Raw genomic sequence first — 22637 nt, forward strand, 5'->3', positions numbered from 1 at the left:
AGGTCCCTGGAGAGGTGGGGTAAAAAAGTTTATACCTCAACCACCATTGCCATGAGGGCACTTAACTGTCTTTTTCATATGTTTCAGTATCAGGATTTCTTGCTGGATGATTTGCAGAAAAAGTTAGCCTCTCCTGAGCCTTTAGATAGAAAGGCCTTGCAGGATTTGGTTCATAATACTCAGCAGGTTAGCAATCATTTTCTTCAGTGTGGTTATGATGCATTGGAAGCTTCATGTAGGGCAGCTATGACAGGGGCCGTCATACGTAGACATGCTTGGTTGAAAGAACAGGCATTGCCAGATCATGTTAAAGTAAAGCTTCTAGATGCACCTCTGGAAAAACACAAGCTATTTGGTGATAATGCACAGGGTGTGTTGAAATCAATTGAGGAAAAGGCTAAATCAGTACAAACAGTCAAAGATTTCCTCCAGGTTCAGCCACCAAGGTTCAGCAGGAATTGGCCTTCGAAGAATTGGTCCTTTCCAGACAGAGAAAAGTTCCAAAGGGGAAAAAACAGGCGTGCTCGAGGTAGAGGGCAATACCGAGGCTCCTACAGGGGCCGCCAATGGCAACCAACTAATCAGAGAAGTGGCACAGGGACTTCTACTGCTGCACAGGGACAATCACAATGACTTGACTTTGACACCGCCGACCAAGGCTCAAAGAGAAGCACCTTTAGGCGGAAAATTATCTTTATTTTCAAAAAATTGGCACGTTTTTACAAAGGACAAATGGATTTTGGACATAACAGACAGAGGTTACAGGTTCCACTTCCATACCTTACCAACAAGACAAGGCATGCCAAACCTGCCACAAAATCAAAGGGCAGAGGCACTCATACAAGTTTCAAAACTGCTACAAATCAAAGCAATAGAAAAGGTTCCTCATCAGGAACAAGGCCAGGGATTCTACTCAAGACTGTTCCTTGTTCCAAGAAAAGAAAAGCAATGGAGACCTATACTGGACTTGTCCGCTCTAAACACTTTTCTCATTGTGCCAAAATTCAAAATGCTGACGTTACAGCAACTTCTTTCCATGCTGGGCAAGGGGTCTTGGCTGGTTACTCTGGACCTCAAGGAGGCATACCTGCATGTCCCAATCAGACACAGCTGCAGAAGATACCTCAGATTTCTTGCAGGGTCAGAGCACTATCAATTCTCAGCATTGACTTTTGGCTTATCTACTGCACCCAGAGTATTCACGAAATGCCTGGCATCAGTAATTGCACATTGCAGACTCCAGGGGATACAAATATACTGGATGACTGCCTTATACAAGCGGACAGCAAGCAAGCCTTGATAAGAAACTTGGACTATGTCATTCACTTACTACAGTCTTTGGGATACACAGTCAACAATCAAAAATCAAGACTACTGCCATCCCAACAAATAATTTTTCTAGGAGCCAAACTGGACACAAACTCACAAATGGCTTTCCTCACAGAAGAAAAACAAGAACAATTACCAGATTACTTCAGAAGCCTAGCAAAGCACACCCAGATGACTGCAAGGAAAATCCTACAGGCCCTGGGTTTCATGGCATCTTGCATTCTTCTGATTCCACTGGCAAGACTACACATGAGAAAACTACAATGGTACCTAAAAAGTTTATGGTCTCAACACAGCCACAACTTAGAAGCAATTATTCCACTCATTCCATGTCTACAAAAGGAATTTTTGTGGTGGGCACAAGCAAGCCAGCTAAACAAAGGCATGTCTTTCAACAAACCTCAAGCAAGCCAAACCATTACAACAGACGCCTCAGATCATGGATGGGGGGCGCACATAGAGGGCGAATGCATCCAAGGGCAATGGGCACCCCGGGAATTGCATCTGCACATCAATCAAAAAGAGATGTTGGCAGTGATTCATGCAATCGAGGCCTTCGGAAAATTTCTTCAGCAAGGTCATCTGCTAATAAAGACAGACAACACCACTGTTATGTGGTACATAAACAAACAAGGAGGCACCCATTCTTACCCCCTCTGCAGACTAACAATGACTCTTTGGGAAAAGTCCCTGAAACTGAACATACAGTTGCAATCCCAGTTTGTTCCAGGCAAGGACAATGTTCTGGCGGACAGTCTAAGCAGAAACATTATGGACCCGCGCGAATGGATGTTGCATCCAGACATTTGTTCACAAATAACTCATACATGGGGGAGGCCGGACATAGATCTCTTTGCCTCACACCTCAATCATCATCTGAAGAGGTTCTGCTCAAGGACACACCATCCTCAAGCCTGGAGAGTGGATGCTCTCTCCTTCAGCTGGAATTCTCTAACAATCTGTGCATTCCCACCTCTACCATTAATGACCAAGGTGTTTCTGAAGATCAAAGCAGAACAACCGAAAGGCATTTTGATAGCTCCAGACTGGCCAAGACAGCACTGGTATCCATTACTAAGGAGCATAACTCGTACCAAGCCGTGGCCCCTGCCTCAATGGCCCCTGCTTATAACTCAGCACAATTACAGGATTGTTCATCCCAACCTGCAAACATTGCAACTGACAGCTTGGAGGGTTCCATGACTTCTCCCCATATCTCTCTCTCCAAAAAAGTTCAAGACATCTTACTGGAAGCACGCAGGCCTTCCACCAGAAAAACTTATTCAGCCAAATGGAAGAGATTCAACACCTGGAATGCCAACAAGGGTCAGGATGCATCAGTAATGAGCATCCCACAGATACTAGAATACTTGGCAGAAATGCTTCACAATGGCCTTTCATATTCTTCCATAAAAATACACGCTTCAGCAATTTCAGCAAAATACAACTGTGATCCACCGGTGTTTTCACATCCTTTGCTAAGACAGTTTCTAAGAGGGATAAAGAATATCAAACCTCCAAGAAAACCACCAGTACCTGCATGGGACCTCAACTTCGTCTTGGAAAAATTAACTCTTCCTCCTTTTGAGCCAGCAGCATCTTCAGAATTGCAATTTCTCTCCTGGAAAACAGTTTTCCTGTTGGCAATTACTTCAGCAAGAAGAGTCTCGGAGATACAGGCTCTCATGGCAGTACCTCCATTTCTCATTTTCCATCAGGACAGAGTCTCTTTAAGAACCAATCCTTCATTCATGCCAAAAGTGATATCCAGGGTTTCTCTAAATCAAGCAATTCACCTGCCTACTTTCTTTCCGAATCCTCAAAATAAAGGAGAAAAGCTTCTGCACACCTTGGACATACACAGACAATTGCGCTACTACTTGGACAGAACAAAAGCCAACAGAAAGTCTGACCAACTATTTGTAGCCTACGCTGCTGGAGTACAAGGAAAGGCAATTTCCAAACAAACAATTTCAAAATGGATTGGAAACTGCATCAGATTCTGCTACTCTTTTCATGGAAAAGGTGTATCAGCCAATATCAGGCTACACTCCACCAGAGCTACAGCCACCTCCACAGCCTTTCTAAGAGGGGTGGCTATAAAGGACATTCTAGAAGCTGCTACATGGAGCTCCGTGCATACATTTTCCAAACATTACAACCTGCCTTTATATTCCAGATCCCGAGCAGGCTTTGCTTCTGCAGTCCTGCAGGGCATTTTAGCTACACCATCCTTATCTTAGATCCTACGACCCCCAGCTTGGCTATGGTATTCAACCCATATGTCTGGACTGCAGTTGCATTCTTGAAGGACATAGTACAGTTTTGTACCTACCATAAATGTAGATGTCCGATAGATATGCAACTGCAGTCAGGTTTTCCCTCCCTCCTACCCCTCTGTAATCCTCTTTTTTGGGTCCACTCCCCCTTTCAAACTAGCTGGGGATATCTGTTATGGTGTATCTGTTTATTACTGTTGTGCATGTCTGGAATTTTTTCTCCATTCTCTAAATTTAGCCTTCCTTGGAGGGCACCTGGCATCTGGGGCAAGAAACACTGGAGAAGATGGCGTCGGCTGATGCTTTTATACCCCAGCTGCTCTGACGTCAGGGAGGAGGCGACGTCAGCCGACGCCGGACCCAGACTTTGGAAACCGGCCGACCGAAGGGCTGCCTGAGGCAGGACAACCCATATGTCAGGACTGCAGTTGCATATCTATCGGACATCTACATTTATGGTAGGTACAAAACTGTACTTTTCTTGCTGTCAGATTGCTGGCAAAAGTGTGATTGAAGTAAGCAGATTCTCTGCAAGGATCTCCACTACCAGTGCCTTTTCTGCTTAGATACAGATCACGATTAAAAAAAATAGAATGGTCTGTTAGTCCTTTGTCTTTAAACACAGTACCCACAGAAGTTTCAGAACCCATAATATGAAGAACACTTGCTGAGAAGCCCACTACTGTGACCCCCACCAGAGGCTGGTATGGCATCTGAGGTTTGCATGTCCAAAATGACTGAAGTTACTTATGGTGTGACAGGGGAACCCCTCTTAATCATTGCCAAAGGACTCAAAAGCATTTGCAAATTCAGTGTCCCAGCTAAAGCATCTGATCATATTTTCAGTTGTTCTCAAAAGTGTTTTAACTCTTGGTAAATTACCCAATAAAAAAGAAATAGCAAAAAAAAAATGTTTTGGGAACATATGCAGGAAATGCTTAAAAGGGATACAGTAGTACTGGGAAAAGGAGGAGGAAGAACAAAAAACAAAATGCAAAGTATGTATAATTTCTTTCAGCTGAGTCATTTTCCATCTACAGAATTAAATTCTTTGACCTCTTTTTCAGTTGCCCCATATGACTTACCAGTAGGCTGTTCATAGGTTCATAGGTAGGCTATTGGCCCTAGGGCCTATATAAGCCTAGCCAAAAAATGTACCCTGGCTTTCGCCACCCAAGAAAATTATTTTGCTGTGCCCCTGTCGAGCAGAACCACAGAAGTGATCCCTGGGGTGAATTTCCCATTTCACATTCGATCATCAAGGTTTTTCTTGAAGAGTGCTAATGAGGAGCTCTGTTTGACATAGATAGGTAGTCTGTTCCAACGTATGGGAAGTCTCTGGGACAGGAATCTATCCCTCCAGCATGTTCTGTTTATTGTGGTGACAAGGTTTAGGTCCCTAGAGCGTGTAGCTCGGAGGGATTGAGATTTCTTTAAGTGGAGCATGTCCAACAGCTCTGGGTTTGACATAGCTTTGTATGTTAGGCAGAGATCGCCCCTGAGTAGGCGATATGCGACGGATTAAAGCTGTAGTTTTTTGAGACGGTCTGCGTAGGGCATCTGTTTGAGGCCAGTAATCCTCTTTGTGAGGTATTTCTGTGGTCTTTCCAGTTGTTGTAGATGTCTTGTGAGGTACATACCAAAAGGGGCATTGTACTCTATAATGGGTCTAATGAGTGATGAGTAGAGGGGAACAATGACCTCTTTTTTTCTGGATGAGAATCCTTTTGTGATGAGATGAGCCACATAGAAGGATTTGCTGACCACTGTGGCAATGTGATTATCAAATGAGAGACTACTGTCCACCTGTGTCCCAAGGTCTCTTATCACATTTTCGGCATTAAGTAGACTACCAGCTATGTGGTAGTTCATGGGTACAGATATTTTACCAAAGGGATGACAATACACTTTTTGGCATTGAGCTTTAGGCCATGGCTTTGACACCAGGTATCTGTCTCAGTGAGGCCCTTTTGTAGTTTGTCCACATCATTAGGAGTTTCGATTATGGCTCCTAATTTGTAGTCATCTGAAAACTTTGTTAGCCAACGACCTTCTGTGTTAGCCTGCACTTCAGAGAAGTAGATGCCAAACAGGAGAGGACCCAGGACTGAACCCTGTGGTACTCCACTTGTCACTGGTCTGAAGTCGGATTTGGAATCCACTACTTTCACAGTGTGGGTTCTGTCCATGAGCCAGTTGGCAACCCATCTTGCGACATAGGGATTTATACCTAGTTTAGTGAGCTTATCTATAATTCCAGAGTGGGGGATAGTGTCGAAAGCCTTGGCGAGATCTAGATAAGCTGTGTGAACCATTTTACCCTCATCTATGGCTTTGGTGACTGCTTCAAAGAAGTCAATCAGGTTTAGGAGACATGATCTGCCTTTTACAAATCCAAACTGGGTAGGGTCCAGAGTTTGGAGATTACCAATGTCTTTGTTTATGAGTTCCATGATGATACGTTCCATGGCCTTGCAGACCAGGCTCGTCAGGCTAATGTGGCCATAGTTCCCGGGGTCCGTCATGACTCCCCTTTTGTGGAGTAGGATAACTGTCGCAGTGCGCCATTCAGTGGGTACAAAGCCTGAGGTGAGGCTATGACTGAACATGGTACTTAGGCAGGGTGCCAGTTCATTCTGTAGTTCATGTAGAACGCAGCCTGGGATATTGTCAGGTCCCATGGATGCTGTGTTCTTGGCTTTGGAGAGTGTGTTTTTTACCTGTGCAGCCGTGATTATAGGAACCTTACATTCTTCCGGTATAGAGATGGGCCCTCTAGGGGGTGAGAGGGGGTAATGTTAGCACTGAACCTATCTGCTAGGATGTTGGCAATATGAGTTGGTTCTGTATATTTAGTGCCATTGTGCTGTAACTCAGAGCAGATCTGAGTGTTCCCATTGAGATTCTTGACATAGCTATAGAATGCTTTGTGGTTGTCTTTAGAGTCAGTGGCAATTTTGTTTTCGTAACTAGCTTTGGACGATTTTATGAGGGATCTCAGCTTCTTACTGAGGTTGACCAGGGAGTTCCTCCAGTCATGGGATTTTACTCTTTTTTTGCAACAGTTTCTTTCTTCTGTTGTAGAGTTTGTTTATGGCAGAGAACCACCAGATTGGCTTCCTTTTTTGGAGGATAACATCAAGCTTATGAACTAACACTATTCCCAAATATTTAATGTACTTAATGTTCCATTAATACAAAAATCATTTTAGTAAATACAGGGAAGGACTGAAATTCATGGCTGTTGCTATTGTCTTTACATTATTTTTCTTATACCCTGAGAATATTGCAGATTCATAGGTTCATAGGTTAGTACTAAGCTAACTGCCCTTGCGAGCCATTGTAAGCCTAGCCAATTATTCCTTGTGAGACTCAAACCCTGCACCTTGTGTTTGTAAGGCAAACACCTTAACCATTAGGCCACCCTCCCATCCCAGTTAATTAAAATGTGCTGTCAATATTCCTGTCTGGATAGGCTGAATATGTCAGACCATCTGCCATTTTTGATCTGACTGGGAATTTCATGTATCCACAGGTTGAGCTTGAAATGGTCCTTTAAGATCAGTGTTTTACCCTGGTCAACAAATACAAACAAGCAAAGAAACATAGATATATAAGAATCATTACCACTTCCCGTCCTGCTAAATACCCTTTTAAATTTAAATTACTTCCTGTTTCTGCCAGGAATTTTAAAATATAAGGCAAACAGACCCGAGAGCAAAGGAAGTCCTTGCCTTGTTTTTGAAAATCTAAACAGCAGTGACATTTTCGCATGTATTTTCACCCTAGCCACAGAAGATTTATATATGGTCATGATCAGACCCCACATATAAATACCCCAAACTAGAGAAGTCTATATGTTAGGTAATACCATTGTACTGTATTAAAGGTTTTATCTGTATCTCAGTTCACAATCCGTAGTTTAGATTTGGTTATCTCTACAATCTTCATTGTAATAGAAAATCATAAAGTCTGAATATGTAAACATTATACATATTCACTTGAGCAGGGGAGCCCGCAGGATTTTTTGCAGGGGGGTGCAAACCCAGAGCCACCCCACAGTCATTTCCCCCGTAGATGCCATGTTGACGGCGGCAGCCACGCAGAGGGAAACTAGCTCAGGAGAGCCCCTCAGTCCATCCACCGAGCAAGGAGTCCCGCTCGATGGACCGCTTAGGGAAGCAAGTTTTTAGTTCAGCGACCTTCTCGGTAAGGTCTCTGAACTATATGGCACATGTCATCAGGATGCAGCGGGATCTTATCAAAGAATACACTGCCTCCCCCCCTGAGTCCATGTCGGCGGAGGACAAACAATTGTACTCCACCCGAATGGCCACTCTGAGATCAATTTCAAATACCTCTATGCGGCTATTGTCCCACGCCACCAAGGGAGCTGCTAGGGCTAGCGGAGCAGGCCTAGTCATGAGACGTCAGGCCTGGCTCCGTTATTGTGACTTTGCGGAGCCTTTTAAAGCGTCTTTTGCGAACGCCCCTTTCGATGGTTCTGCCCTGTTTGGCAAAACGGTTCGCGAGACACTTGTCCAGAGTGAGAAAGACGGAAAGACGTTGTCTGCCGTCGGAGTCCGCTTCTCTGCTCCCCAACCAAAAGGATCAGAAGAAGATGTGGTTCCGGAAATTACAACATTCCCAACCCGCTCCGGACAACCAGTCCTTCCGTGGCAGAGGAGGACAGGGAGGACGCCGCCCCAGGGGCAGAGGGGCTCCGAGAAACTTTGGGACCAGAGAACCTTTCTCTGAACGGCCCATGCAGCAGACCTGAAGGGTTGCCCAGCTGCTCCACTCTGGAGGCAGTCAGGGGGGCGCTTCTCGGAGCACCTAGCGGCATGGGAGTCCATCACAACAGACCACTGGGTGCTTCGAATTATATCCAGAGGGTACAAAATACCATTACTCCATGTCCCCAAATTCAAGAACCTCCCCGATGTACCACCCGATCAGAGGGAGGCCGCAGCCGCAGAAATTCAGCAGCTGCTAAGAAAAAGAGCCATCCAGCCCGTCCCCCAAGACCAGATCGGATTAGGGTTCTACTCCAGGTTCTTTTTGGTGCCAAAAAAGACGGGGGACTTGAGACCGATTCTAGACCTTTCCCACTTGAACCTGTCTGTAACCAAGGAAAAATTCCGAATGGTCACTCTTCAATCTATTCTCCCCTTCTAAGGGAGAACGATTGGATGTGCTCTATAGACCTCAAGGATGCGTACTACCACATTCTAATGGACAGTCGATCCAGAAGGTTCCTCCGCTTCCGGCTGGGAGCCAGTCACTACCAGTTCAGGGTCCTTCCCTTTGGCCTCACCACAGCCCCAGGGTGTTCACCAAGGTATTAGCAGTGATTGTGGCCCACCTGAGACTCCAGGGAATACAGGTCTTTCCGTACCTGGACGACTGTCTCCTGACCGCCCCAACAAGGCATCTACTTTGCTCAGCCAGAGATTTCTTTCTCCGCCTAGCCCCACAGTTAGGCATCACCATCAATGCCGACAAATCCCTTCTGGCCCCGACACAAGTCATAGAATTCATAGGAGCCAGAATTGACACCAGAGAGCTACGAGCCTTTCTAACGTTCGAGAGACTTCGGAATTTGCAACTCCATGTGCAGGCTATCCTCCAGTCGGAGACCCCACCAGCGGAATTGGTCCTGAGGGCACTGGGCTCCATGGCGGCAGCGATTACGCTCCTTCCATGCGGCCGTCTGAACATGCGGGTACTGCAATGGACCCTTCTAGTGCAATGGTCCTTTCTGTCCCTTCCTCTTCACCACCCCATTGCTATCAGCAAGGCTTGCAGGAGGGCTCTATTATGGCGGCTCCATGCTTCGGACCTCCATACGGGCCGTCCCTTCTGCACCTCTCCCCCTCTCGCCACAGTGACCATGGACGCCTCCCGCCTTGGGTGGGGGGGGGGCATTATTCAGGCAGGACGGTCCAAGGCACGCGGAACGATACAGAGACCTCCCTGCATATCAACGTTCTGGAGATGAGAGCGGTGCTGTACGCGTTGCAAGCACTTCAGAATCTCCTCCCCATAGGAACGATTGCAATTCAGTCGGACAACATGTCAGTTGTCTGGTACATCAACAAACAGGGGGGAACCAGATCTTACCCTCTATGCCGCGAAGCCATGAGAGTTTGAGAATGGGCGATCTCCACCAACCGCTTTCTGATTGCAATGCACATTCCGGGGTGGACCAACATCCTAGCAGACAAACTCAGTTGCACTCTTCTTATCCCGTACGAGTGGTCTCTCAATCCACTAGTAGCGAAGCAGATATTCACAATATGGGGGCAACCCTGCTGCGATCTTTTTGCGTCTCCCTCAAACACCAAATGCGGCAATTTCTTCGCTCTGATTCCCCCTCCAGGGGAAACTCCAAGAGACGCTCTGGTGCATGCTTGGCCACCCAGTCTACTTTATGCCTATCCTCCTCTACCCCTGATGCTGCAACTCTTACAGAAAGCCTCGCGGTTGGGGAGCAGGATGATCCTCATTGCCCCATTCTGGCCTCGGTAAATTTGGTTCCCTTACCTGTGGTCTCACCTAGTGAATCCTCCTTGGATTCTGGATCCCAGTCTGGATCTAATCTCCCATCCATCGGACTTACCAACCCCAAATCTGGACAATCTGGAACTGACAGCTTGGTTGCTCCAGTTCCACTCCTAATTAGGACTCCCGGTATCTCTTCACCAGTCAAAGCCATCCTTGTGGCAGCGCATAAGCCCTCCACCAGGAAAGTGTACCGCAGTAAATGGAAACGTTTCTCCATCTGGGCAGAGCATCATGATCTAGATCCCTTTACGGCTTCTCTTCCGTCCATATTAGACTTCCTAACCGAACTTTTTCAGGAAGGCGCTAGTTGCTCAACCGTCAAAGTGCAATTGGCAGCCATCTCACATTATCATGTGGGACATGATACAGGGCCTTTGATGTCGGCCAAGTTGTGTAAAACCTTTCTCAAGGGCACCTTCTTGCTTAGACCCCCTATAAAAGAAGCCGTACCACCGTGGAATCTTTCACTAGTTCTTCAAGCCTTGACTGCTCCACCTTTTGAACCCGCTGCTTCAGTAGATCTCAAATTCTTGTCCTGGAAAACAGCATTCCTTGTAGCCATCACTTCTGCAAAAAGAGTTTCGGAGCTTCAAGCTCTTTCTGTGAAGCCTCCTTATTTGATCTTTCACCCGGACAGAGTGTACCTCAGGATCAATCCATCTTTTCTTCCCAAAATAGCATCAGAAACCAATATAAATCAATCCATAAATTTACTGGTTTTCTTCCCTAACTATCAGAGTAAAGGAGAGTACAAGCTGCACTCATTAGATGTTCATTGGCAGCTACACTTTTATACTCATAGAACAGCTGGTCATAGACAATCCGACCAGCTGTTCGTTTCCTTTGCCAAATTTAATTTTGGGAAAGCAATATCAAAAGTATCTCTATCACGCTGGATTTCTCAATGTATCCTATTAGCGTACCAAGCCTCTGGGAGACCCGCACCTGAAAGAGTTTGCGCACATTCCACTCGTTCCATCTCTACTTCTGCGGCCTTCAAGTCTAGACTCCCATTGGATGATATTTGTTTGGCAGCCACTTGGGCTTCATCTCATACCTTTATTAACCACTACAAACTGGACATGATTTCTACGGGGCGAGCATCCTTTGGCTTTGCGGTGCTTCGCAATATCCTTCCATGATGGCCACCCAAGGTTCAGGTAGCTGGGGACTCTGTCCCACAGGTTGCTGACAAATGAACTCCCTACTTCAGATTAAGAAGTTATGTACTCACCATAACGTTCCATCTGAGTAGGTAGCTTCATTTGTCTGCAACCATCCCCCCCCTCCTTCCCCCTGGCCTTCTTCGGATCTATCTCAGTTGGATACCCGTTTTGGGTATATATTGAGGGGCAAACTTGATCTGAGGTCTTGGAGGGTTAGCAGGGGATTATGGGTGAGGGGAGGAGCTAGGAGCTCGGATCCATTAGCTTGAAACAAGTTGCCGGCTCGGATCCGATATCGGATCCAAGACCCCACAGGTTGCAGACAAATGAAGCTACCTACTCAGATGAAACGTTATGGTGAGTACATAACTTCTTATTCAAAGAAAATGCATCTGGCCAGTGGCAGCTTAAGTTTACCTTTGGGCTGTTTTCAAATCCCAAGCCCCTTACACACATTTTTAGAACCATACAAAAGTTCTTTGATTCACCTTCTTGTTTGTATTAATTATAATATATAATTGAATTATATCCCTTGTAATAATAGAGCACCACTTGTTACTGTGTGTTTTAAATTTTTCCAGTATGCAGTGAAACAAAAAATATGAACCAGTAATGGCAAACTGTCCAATTCAGAACATTTCAACCGTAAAAGGCAACACAAACTTCTGTCATTACAATCCACCAATATCAGTCAAGTACTTCTGCGGTGGTGCAGCAGTGGCATTGTTGCCTCACAGCAAGAGGTTCTTCCTTTCGATTCTCGGCTTGGGTTGGGAGTGCCTTCTGTGTGGAGTCTGCATGTCCTTTCCGTGGTCGATCGAAAGACATGCGTTGATGGGCGTGCCTTCGTTGAAGGTTGGGCATCGGGCTGGCAACTCAACACCATAAAAACCAACTGCCAATCATAAGCGGACCGGAGTTCCACTGTGACGACCCCTAATCGGGAAAAGCCGAAAGACAAACAACAACATAAACAATCTCTGCAGAAGTAAGTCATCTGAATAATTGCACATTAATGAGATCTGAAACTAATGAAGACGTTGTCACTAGAAAACAACTTTATATTTCAGTGTTTCATCTACAAATTCCGTGCCTGCTGCCTTTAAAAAATAAATTGCTTATGTTACATTAAAAAATGTTAAGCTGGTATATTGCAATAGGGAATGGGTGACAAGCTGAAAAACAGGTTCATAGTTACTAGGCATCTCATCCAAAGGAGGACATACTCAGGACTGCAGCACCCCACCCCCTTAAAATACAAATGTACATGCTGTGGGGGTAAAACCTACAGCCTTTTACATCACGATGCAAGTATGCTACCTGCTCTGCTACTAATGCTTCTTTAAAATTCTGTACCGCAATAGTGATACCATTTGCTAAACAAAACAGTTTCACATTTTAAGCAGACTTGGCATGAGCAGCAGTAAACTTCTCTTCCCTTGAAGCTCACAATTCCTTGAAAATGCACTTGAAAATAAATTCTACCTGCTAACTCTAAATAGGGCATTTCGCTCTGTCTCTCTCACACACAAGCACATGCGAACACACACCCCCCTACCTCCCTTGGTACTTGCGTATTAACGCAACCAGATGACAAATTTCTCAAAACATCTCATCACAAAAGAGTTCTCCTATTGAAAAAAGGAGGTCATTGTTCCTCTCTACTCATCCCTCATCAGGCCCATTATAGAGTACAGTATCCCATTTGGCATGTATCTCACAAGACACCTACAGCAATTGGAAAGGCAACAGAAATATCACACTAAGAGGATTACTGGCCTCAAACAGATGCCATACGCAGACAGTCTAAAAAAACTCCAGCTATACTCCATCACATATCACCTACACAGAGGTGATCTCTGGCTAACATACAAAGCTATGTCAAATCTAGAGCTGTTGGACATGCTACACTTAAAGAAATCCCAATCTCTCTGAACCACACGCTCCAGGGACCTAAACCTTGTCACCACGATAAACAGAACATGCTGGAGGGATAGATTCCTGTCCCAGAGATTTCCCATACTCTGGAACAAACTACCCATTCATGTCAAGCAAAGGTCCTCATTGGCCCTCTTTAAGAAAAACTTTGACGACTGGATGGGAAATAGAAAATTCACCCTGTAGATCACTTCTGCGGCACTACTTGACAGGGGCACAGGAAAATAATTTTCTTGGGTGGCGAAAGCCAGGGAACTTTTTTGGTTAGGCTTATATAGGCCCTAGTACCTACCTATGAACCTAAATGTGTAAAAAAAACAGAACATGCATCCTCTGAATAATTGCAAAAACAGGTGGCGATACCACTCCTGGGAAACACACAGTGAATTTTATTTAAAGAGGCTTGTGAGTCTTTATTTGCATGTTGAGTTTGAACCCCGACTGAATCTGAGGGCTGTGATGATGCAGCCCAGCTATGAAGCAGCAGTAAGTTACACGTGAATTGAATTTTAGTGCTATGATTTGGCCAGCTAAGTTTGATGTTCATCGTGCATACAGCTGCAGTCATAACAGATGGGTTCTCCTGCCGTCAGGCGGGTCCTCGGTCGGCCGAATTCCAAAGTCTAGGTCCAGCGTCGGTTGTCGTCGCTTTCTTTCCTGACGTCAGTGCGACAGGGGTATATAAGACACAGCCAACGCCATTTTCTTCAGTCTTTTTTGCCGCGCGGTGCCCAAAGCAGAAGCAGTTCGCAAGTGCCGGTCAGCCAGCTCCTGAAATTACGAAAATTTGGAAACCGAAGTCTTCTTTAAAGCTAAGTACCCCGTTGGGGAAACTTTTCTTGCCTCAGACCGATGTCAGACAAAGTTAACTATTGTATTTCTTGTGGGAAGCAAATACAGCATAAGGATTTCCATTCCCTCTGTATACCTTATTTAGGCCCAGACCACGACGTCTCGGGCTGTCGCTTTTGTGCTACTTTCAATAAACGCACTATTAAGCGTTGGCGGAGTTCGCCCAGCACTTTTTTGGTAAAGCTTTTGATTATAAAATGTCGTCGGAGACTCCGACTACCGTTTTGTCCAAAAAACGCAAGGACAAAGACCGACACGCAAGGTCCGCGGTCTCCACCGACACCACGCCAAAACCGGCTACGTGTGGTCTGGTTCTCAGCGAGGTGCCTACGCAGCCCCTGACTACCGATGACACTTTTCTGGCGGTGTCTTCTTTACCGAGACCGCAGGTGCCTCGGCCCATACCCTGACTACAGCTACCGAAGCCACTGTGAGTGTTGAGCCTCTTAATGTGGACAGGTCCACTTCCACCCATGGTGTCTTCAGACCCTCATCTTCCTTTTCCATAAAGGCCTTTACTAAGTCCAAATCAGCCATGCATTCCAAGAGGCCTGTTGCACAGGGCCCATCTCCAGGTCCCCATACCTAAAAAGCAGATGCTCAAAATGTCTGAGGATTTAATTACTCTTATCAGGGGTTCCCAAACCACTCCGGACAAGAGACCCAGAGTGGAGGAAGATTCTCCCTCTTCTGACCAGGGCTCCATTATTTCAGAACATTCTGATGAAGAGGAACACTCATACTCCCTTTTTGAAGATTCTGATGCAGAGCAGTCCATTCCTTCTGTATCTCCCCCAGAGGATTTTTCTTTCGGGGAAACCTTGCATACCTTGAGGGAACACTTCCATTGGGAAGGCCAAGATTTTTCAGATTCCAAGAGAAGACTTAGGGAATTTCTTTTGCTACCTCAGCACAGACCTCTGGCGATACCTCCTGTCTTAGACATACTTGATGATGTTTACTCGGAGGCTTGCCTTAATCCGGATTCCCTGCCTCCTGCCCCAGTCAAGCCTGATAGGTACTACAGAGTTCCTAACTCACACCAATTTCTTTACAAAAGCCATAATGCTGACCCTGAAACCATTTCTCAAGGCCCCAAGGGAATGAAGGCCTCTACTGCTAAGAATCCATTACCTTTCAAAAGAGAGTCTAGATCCTTAGAAAGGTGGGGAAAAAAGGTATATACCTCGGCCACCCTAGCCATGAGGGCCTTAAATTGTCAGTTCCATATGCTTAAATATCAGCAGTTTCTGTTATCACAATTGAGGAATAAAATGTCACAACCTGAACAACCAGATTTGAAGGAGTTGCAGGATATGATGCATAGTGCAGAACAAGTGGGTAAACACACCTTACAATGTGGCTATGATGCTCTAGAGGCCTCAAGTAGAGCTGCTGTTACAGGATCAGTCATTCGTAGACATGCCTGGCTTAGGGAACAAACCTTGCCTGATCATGTTAAAGCTAAACTACTAGATGCTCCTTTACAAAAGGATGTATTATTTGTTACTAATGCTGAGGAGATACTACGGAAAATGGAAGAAAAAGCTAAATCTATGCAAACTGTCAAAGCTTTTCTACAGGTACAACCACCACGTTTTAGCAGAAATTGGCCTTCAAAAAACTGGTTCTTTCCAGCCACGGACAAGCCCCAAAGAGGTAGATACAGGCGCACAAGGGGCAGAGGACAATCTCAAGGATCATATAGAGGCAGACAATGGCAAACTCCAGCACCAAGAGGTGGCGAAGACAGTGCACAACAATACAGGAAACAAACCCAATGACTTTCCCCTTTGCATGCCAAGCAACTCTCAACTGGCAGCACCCTTGGGAGGAAAGCTGGCATTATTTTCAAAAAATTGGCATATTATCACAACAGACAAATGGATCCTGTACATTATAAACAGAGGTTACAGATTTCATTTTCACACCCTTCCAAAAATGAGAGGCATGCTGAACCTGCCACACAATCAAAGGGCAGAGGCTCAAATACAAATTTTAAAGCTCATGGACATGAAAGCTATTCAAGAGGTACCTACTCACGAACAAGGTCAAGGTTTTTATTCCAGACTATTCCTGGTACCAAGGAAGGGAACCGATTGGAGACCCATTTTGGACTTATCCATCCTAAACACATTTCTACTCGTACCAAAATTCAAGATGCTCACCTTACAGCAGCTTCTTCCTATGCTGGACAAGGAGTCTTGGCTGGTAACATTGGACCTCAAGGAGGCATACCTGCATGTCCCAATCAGACAAAGCTGCAGAAGATACCTCAGATTTCTTGCAGGTTCAATCCACTATCAATTCTCTGCATTGCCCTTTGGCTTATCTACTGCACCCAGAGTATTCACGAAATGCCTGGCATCAGTAATTGCCTACTGCAGACTTCAAGGGATACAAATTTACCCTTATTTGGACGATTGCCTGATCCAAGCGGACAGCAAACACATACTTCTGGAACATCTGGCTTATGTAACACGGTTATTGAATTCTCTGGGATACACAGTCAACAAAGAGAAATCCAGGCTAACACCATCTCGGAAAATAATTTTCCTGGATGCCAACTTGGACACAAACACCCAGATGGCCTATCTTACGCCAGAAAAACAGGGGCAACTAACTCAGTACTTCAAAATACTAGCAGATTGTACCAGGCTAGCTGCAAGGAAAATCCTGCATGCTCTGGGCTTCATGGCATCTTGCATTCTTCTAATCCCATGTGCAAAGTTGCATATGAGGAAACTTCAATGGTACCTAAAAAACCTATGGTCTCAACACAGCCACAGTTTGGAAACAATAATACCACTAATCCCATGTTTGCAAAAGGAATTTCTGTGGTGGTCCCAAGCATGCCAAACAAACACAGGTCTACCATTCTGCAAGTCTCAAGCAAATCAAGTCATCACAACAGATGCCTCAGACTACGCCTGGGGGGCACACATGACAGACAGGTGCATTCAGGGCAAATGGTCCCAAAAGGAAAAGCACCTTCACATCAATCAAAAGGAAATGCTAGCAGTGATAAATGCAATTACAGGTTTCAAGGACCTCCTGCATCCAGGGCAATTATTGATAAGAACAGACAACACCACAGTAATGTGGTACATAAACAAACAAGGAGGAACACATTCATACCCCCTGTGCAGGCTGGCCATGTCACTTTGGAACATGGCTCTGGAATGGCAAATCGAACTTCAAGCACAGTACCTGCCAGGTTTGGAAAACACACTGGCAGACAATCTAAGCAGAAATATGACAGACCCGCACGAATGGAAGTTGCATCCTCAAGTGTTTACAAAGATAATCCAAGCGTGGGGAAGGCCAGACATAGATCTCTTTGCCTCCCACAGGAATCATCAATTGACAAAATTCTGCTCAAGGACATTCCATCCAAAGGCCTGGAGAGTGGATGCCCTTTCTTTCATTTGGGCAGCACGAACAGTTTACGCCTTCCCACCTTTGCCTCTTCTGCCCAAGGTGCTCTTGAAAGCAAGAGCAGACAGACCGAAGATGATACTGATTGCTCCAGACTGGCCAAGACAACACTGGTACCCACTCCTGAGGAGCCTAACACATTCTCCTCCCTGTACCCTACCTCTAATGCCTCTTCTACTGACTCAGCACAGCTACAAAACTCTTCACAGTCAGCTGAAAACACTCAATCTGGCTGCATGGAAAATTCCTTAACACCACAACAGACCCTACTCTCCAAGGAGGTGCAGGATGTCATTTTGGAGGCCAGAATGGAGGCCAGAAGGCCATCTACTAGAAAGGCTTACTCCGCAAAATGGAAACGATTTTGCGCTTGGAATGAGAAAAAAGGCCAGGATCCTAGAAAACTGAATTTGCTTCAGATATTACAGTATCTAGCTGAGCTGTTGAATAGTGGACTTTCATTTTCCCCCATCAAAATCCATGCCTCAGCCATTTCTGCAGAATACAACACTGATCCACCCTTATTCTCTCACCCACTCTTAAGACTGTTCCTCAGAGGGGCTAAGAATATAAGACCTCCAAGGAAGCAACCAATACCAGCCTGGGATCTTAATTACATTCTAGAAAAATTAACATTGCCTCCCTTTGAACCAGCTGCTTCAACAGATTTGCAATATTTGTCCTGGAAAACATCTTTCCTTCTGGCCATTACCTCAGCTCGTAGGGTGTCGGAACTACAAGCCCTCTTGGCTGTGCAGCCCTTTCTCATCTTCCATCAGGACAGGGTTTCCCTACGAACCAACCCGTCATTTATGCCTAAGGTAGTATCCAGGGTAGCTTTAAATCAGGCCATACACTTACCTACCTTTTACCCCAATCCTCAAAACAAAGGGGAAAGGCTGCTACATTCCTTAGACATCCATAGACAGCTACGTTACTATTTGGACAGAACAAAGCCTTTCAGGAAATCAGAACAACTCTTTGTGTCCTATGCTGTAGGAGCTCAAGGGAAGCCAATTTCCAAACAGACAATTTCAAAATGGATTGGCCACTGCATACGGTTTTGTTACTCCTTTCATGGTAAATCTGTACCTGCAGGCATCAGATCCCACTCCACAAGGGTCACAGCTACCTCTGCAGCCTTCCTCAGAGGAGTCCCTACCAAAGATATTTTGGAGGCAACCACTTGGAGTTCTGTGCATACCTTCACTAAACACTACCACCTACCTTTATACTCCAAAACTAGAGCAGGCTTTGCCACTGCTGTGTTGCAGGGCATTCTGCCTCCTCCCAGTTCCACCTAGTGCCTACCACCAAGTGCGTAGCTTTGGGATTCTACCCATCTGTTATGACTGCAGCTGTATGCACGATGAACATAGTACAGTTTTGTACCTACCATAAATGTAGATGTTCGAGTGCTAATACAGCTGCAGTCCAGGTTTCCCTCCCTCCTTCCCCTCTGGGTACAGACCTAGTGGCTAACTCCTCATCTTACAACTTGATTGGGTTATCCTTCTATGGTGTATTTGCTTGCTGGTTTTTGATTATATTGCAATGCATGATTATATATTATATATTATATATATATATATATATATATATATATATATATATATATATATATTTTTTTTTTTATATATATATATTGCCTTCCTTCTGGGGGCACCTGACATCTGGGGCAAGAAAGACTGAAGAAAATGGCGTCGGCTGTGTCTTATATACCCCTGTCGCACTGACGTCAGGAAAGAAAGCGACGACAACCGACGCCAGACCTAGAATTTGGAATTCGGCCGACAGAGGACCCGCCTGACGGCAGGAGAACCCATCTGTTATGACTGCAGCTGTATTAGCACTCGAACATCTACATTTATGGTAGGTACAAAACTGTACTTTTTTGACTGTAATGTTTTGAAATGTACATTTTTTTTTAAGTTTTGTTTTTGAATGAAGGCGATTTTACTGCACCGTTCCACAGCACCCAACACATTTTTTCTGCCTGTGGTCAATCATAACTTTTAAATGTCCATATTTTCAGAACATCTGTGATTATCCCGATACATTTTACCTGTCTTAAGTATTTTTTTTTTTATGTTGTGGTAAAACACTGAGAAATTCTTACTTAATAACCTCATACATAACATTATGTTGGGCTCTGTGTCTGTATTTATTAATGTAATTAGTTTATGTTTTGATTGCCAGGTTGTAAAAGCCTTCAATATCACTGTCTGTTGAACTACGTATATTGCCTCAGGATTATATTACTGTGGTAATTGATGCTATGAATGCATAGAGGTTCATAGGTGTGTACTAGGCTAATGGCCCTGCAGCCTTTACAAGCATAGCCCATAGGATTACCCTGGCATCGTGCCACCTGACCTTAGTTCCCAGTGCCTCTGTCAAGCAGAGCCACTGGAGTGATCCCCGGGGTGAATTTTTTTATTTCCCATCAACTCATCAAGATTTCTCTTGAACAGGGCCAGTGAGGTGCTCTGTTTGACATGTATGGGAAGTCGAATATTCCATAGCATGGGCAGTCTCTGGGTTATAAACCTGTCCCTCCAGCATGTTCTGTTGATTGTGTTAATGAGGTTGAGGTCTCTAGAGCATGTGGTACGGAGGGATTGGGATTTCGTTAGATGTAGTGTTTCCAACAGAGCTGGGTCAGACATGACTTTGCAAGTCAAGCAGAGATTGCCTCTAAATTGGTGATATGAGACAGAGAATAGTTGGAGTTTTTTGAATATGTCCATATAGGACAAGTGTTTAAGGCCTAGAATCCTCATTGTGAGGTAATTCTGCGGCCTCTCCAGTTGTTGCAGGTGTCTACTGAGGTACATGCCAAATGGGGCATTGTACTCAATGACTGGCCTAATGAGGGAAGAGTAGAGGGAGACAATGACCTCTTTCTTCCTGGATGCAAAACCCTTAGTAATGAGATGTGCCACATAGAAGGACTTTCTGACCACAGTGGCAATGTGGTGGTTGAAAGAGAGGTTGCTGTGAACCTGTGTTCTCAGATCTCTTATAATGCCTTCTGTGTTCAGTGGACTACCATCGATGTGGTAATTCATGGGAACTGGGTTTTTCCCAAAGGGGATGACACATTTTTTGACATTGAGCTTAAGGCCATGGTTCTGACACCAGTCGTTGGTCTCAGTGAGGCCTTTCTGTAGGATGTCAACATCACTTGGGGAGTTAATAATAGCTCCCAACTTGCAATCGGCTGGGAACTTTTGTCAGCCAGAGGCCCTTCGAGTTTGCCTGGACTTCAGAGAAGTAGATACCAAACAGGAGAGGACCCAGGACTGAACCCTGTGGGACTCCACTAGTGACTGTTCTGCAGTCTGACGTGAAGTCAACTACTTTCAGACTGTGAGTTCTATCTGTGAGCCAGTTTGCAACCCACCTAGTGATATAGGGGTTGATGCCTAGCTTACTGACTTTTTCTATGATTCCTGAGTGGAGAATGGTATCAAAGGCCTTGGCCAGATCAAGGTAGGCTTTGTGAACCACCTTGCCTTCATCCACAGCTCTGGTGACTGACTCAAAGAAGTCGACCAAGTTGATCATGCATGATCTACCCTTCACAAAACCAAACTGTGTGGGATCCAGAGTTTGGAGATTCCCTATATTCTTGTTTATTAGGTCCATGATGATGCATTCCGTAGCTTTGTATGTCAGACTCATTAGGCTAATGGTTCGATAGTTCCCATGGTCTGTAGTCACTCCTCCTTTGTGGAGAGGGATGACTGTAGCAGTGCGCCATTCGGTAGGGACAAAGCCTGAGGTGAGGCTGTGATTGAATAGGGCACACAGGTGAGGTGCCAGTTCACTCTGTAGTTCATGTAGAACACAGCCAAGGATATTGTCAGGTCCCGTAGAAGCTGTATTCTTGGCTTTGGACAGTGCTGTTTTAACCTGTGCAGCAGTAATACTGGGTGCCTGGCAGTCTATTGTTGATGTGATAGGTCCTTTGGGAGGGGAGAGAGAGGTAAAGTTGGCACTGAATCTGTCGGCCAGTATATTGGCAATATCTGTTGGCTCAGTATAGGAGGTACCATTGTGCTGTAGCTCAGAGCAAATGTGAGTATTGCCATGCAGATTCTTTACATAACTATAGAAGGCCTTGTGGTTGTCTTTACTATCTGCTGCAATTCTGTTTTCATAGCTAGCTTTAGAGGATTTGATGAGGGCTCTCAACTTTTTGTTGAGGCTGATAAGGGAGTTTTTCCAGTCTTGGGACTTTCACCTTATTCCGCATCAGTTTCCTCCTGTTGTAGTTTGTTTATGGCAGGGGACCACCAGATTGGCTTCCTATTTTTGGAAGTGTGTGTCTTGGTTCTTTTGAGTATGGCGAGATCCGTGCATTTGTGTACATGTTCGTACAGTGCATTGGTGTATGATTCGGCAGTCATGCAAATATTCTCTATTTGCATGGGTGCCGTGAAGTTATCCACCTCTGTTTTTAGGAGCTCAAAGTTAGCTTTGGAGAAGTTTTTCATGGTGGTTACCTTTGCGGGGGGTGGGGTGGATTTTTCAGGTGATTAGTTTGAGGTCAGATCTAACCAGGGAATTGACTATTGGTGTAGAGCAATGGTCGCCCATGTTAGTAATGACCAGGTCAAGGATGTTGCTACCTCTAGTGGGGATAAGAACAAGCTGGTCCAGGGCATTGGAATTAATGAATTCCAGGAAACGTTGGGGAAGTGTATTGGTACATGAGTAGTTTTCCCAGTTATATATAATATCTTTCCACATATGTATATTTTATTTTCAGCTGCAAGTTCACTGGAACTTGGGATAAGAATAGTGTCCCGACTGAAGTGACCTTGGTCAGCTAGCTGTGCATATCAGAAATATTTCCATTGCAAAGCTATCCTTTTACTTTGGTAGGAGTTTTTGGTATATTAAACCTTTTTATGAAGGCATGAGGTGCATTGGCTGAAGTACTGAACATTGAACTTCTTGCTGTTTCTTGAAGTTCCGTGACCCTCACCACAGGCAGTCATCTCAAACTGAAGTTACACTTCTGCAAATAATTAATTCCTGGTCTTTAATACGTAGAAGT

General features: G+C 45.0%; 1 protein-coding gene across 1 annotated transcript in view; it reads left to right on the forward strand.

Moving 5' to 3' along the window:
- The window catches only part of LOC122815957 (zinc finger protein 436-like), a 340690-nt gene that overhangs the window by 200377 nt on the left and 117676 nt on the right, over positions 1-22637 (forward strand). The gene's annotated exons all lie outside the window — the stretch shown is intronic.

The sequence above is a fragment of the Protopterus annectens genome, chromosome 1.part1, assembly GCF_019279795.1.
Source record: "Protopterus annectens isolate FY-2018-M chromosome 1.part1, PAN1.0, whole genome shotgun sequence".
Classification (NCBI taxonomy): domain Eukaryota; kingdom Metazoa; phylum Chordata; order Ceratodontiformes; family Protopteridae; genus Protopterus; species Protopterus annectens.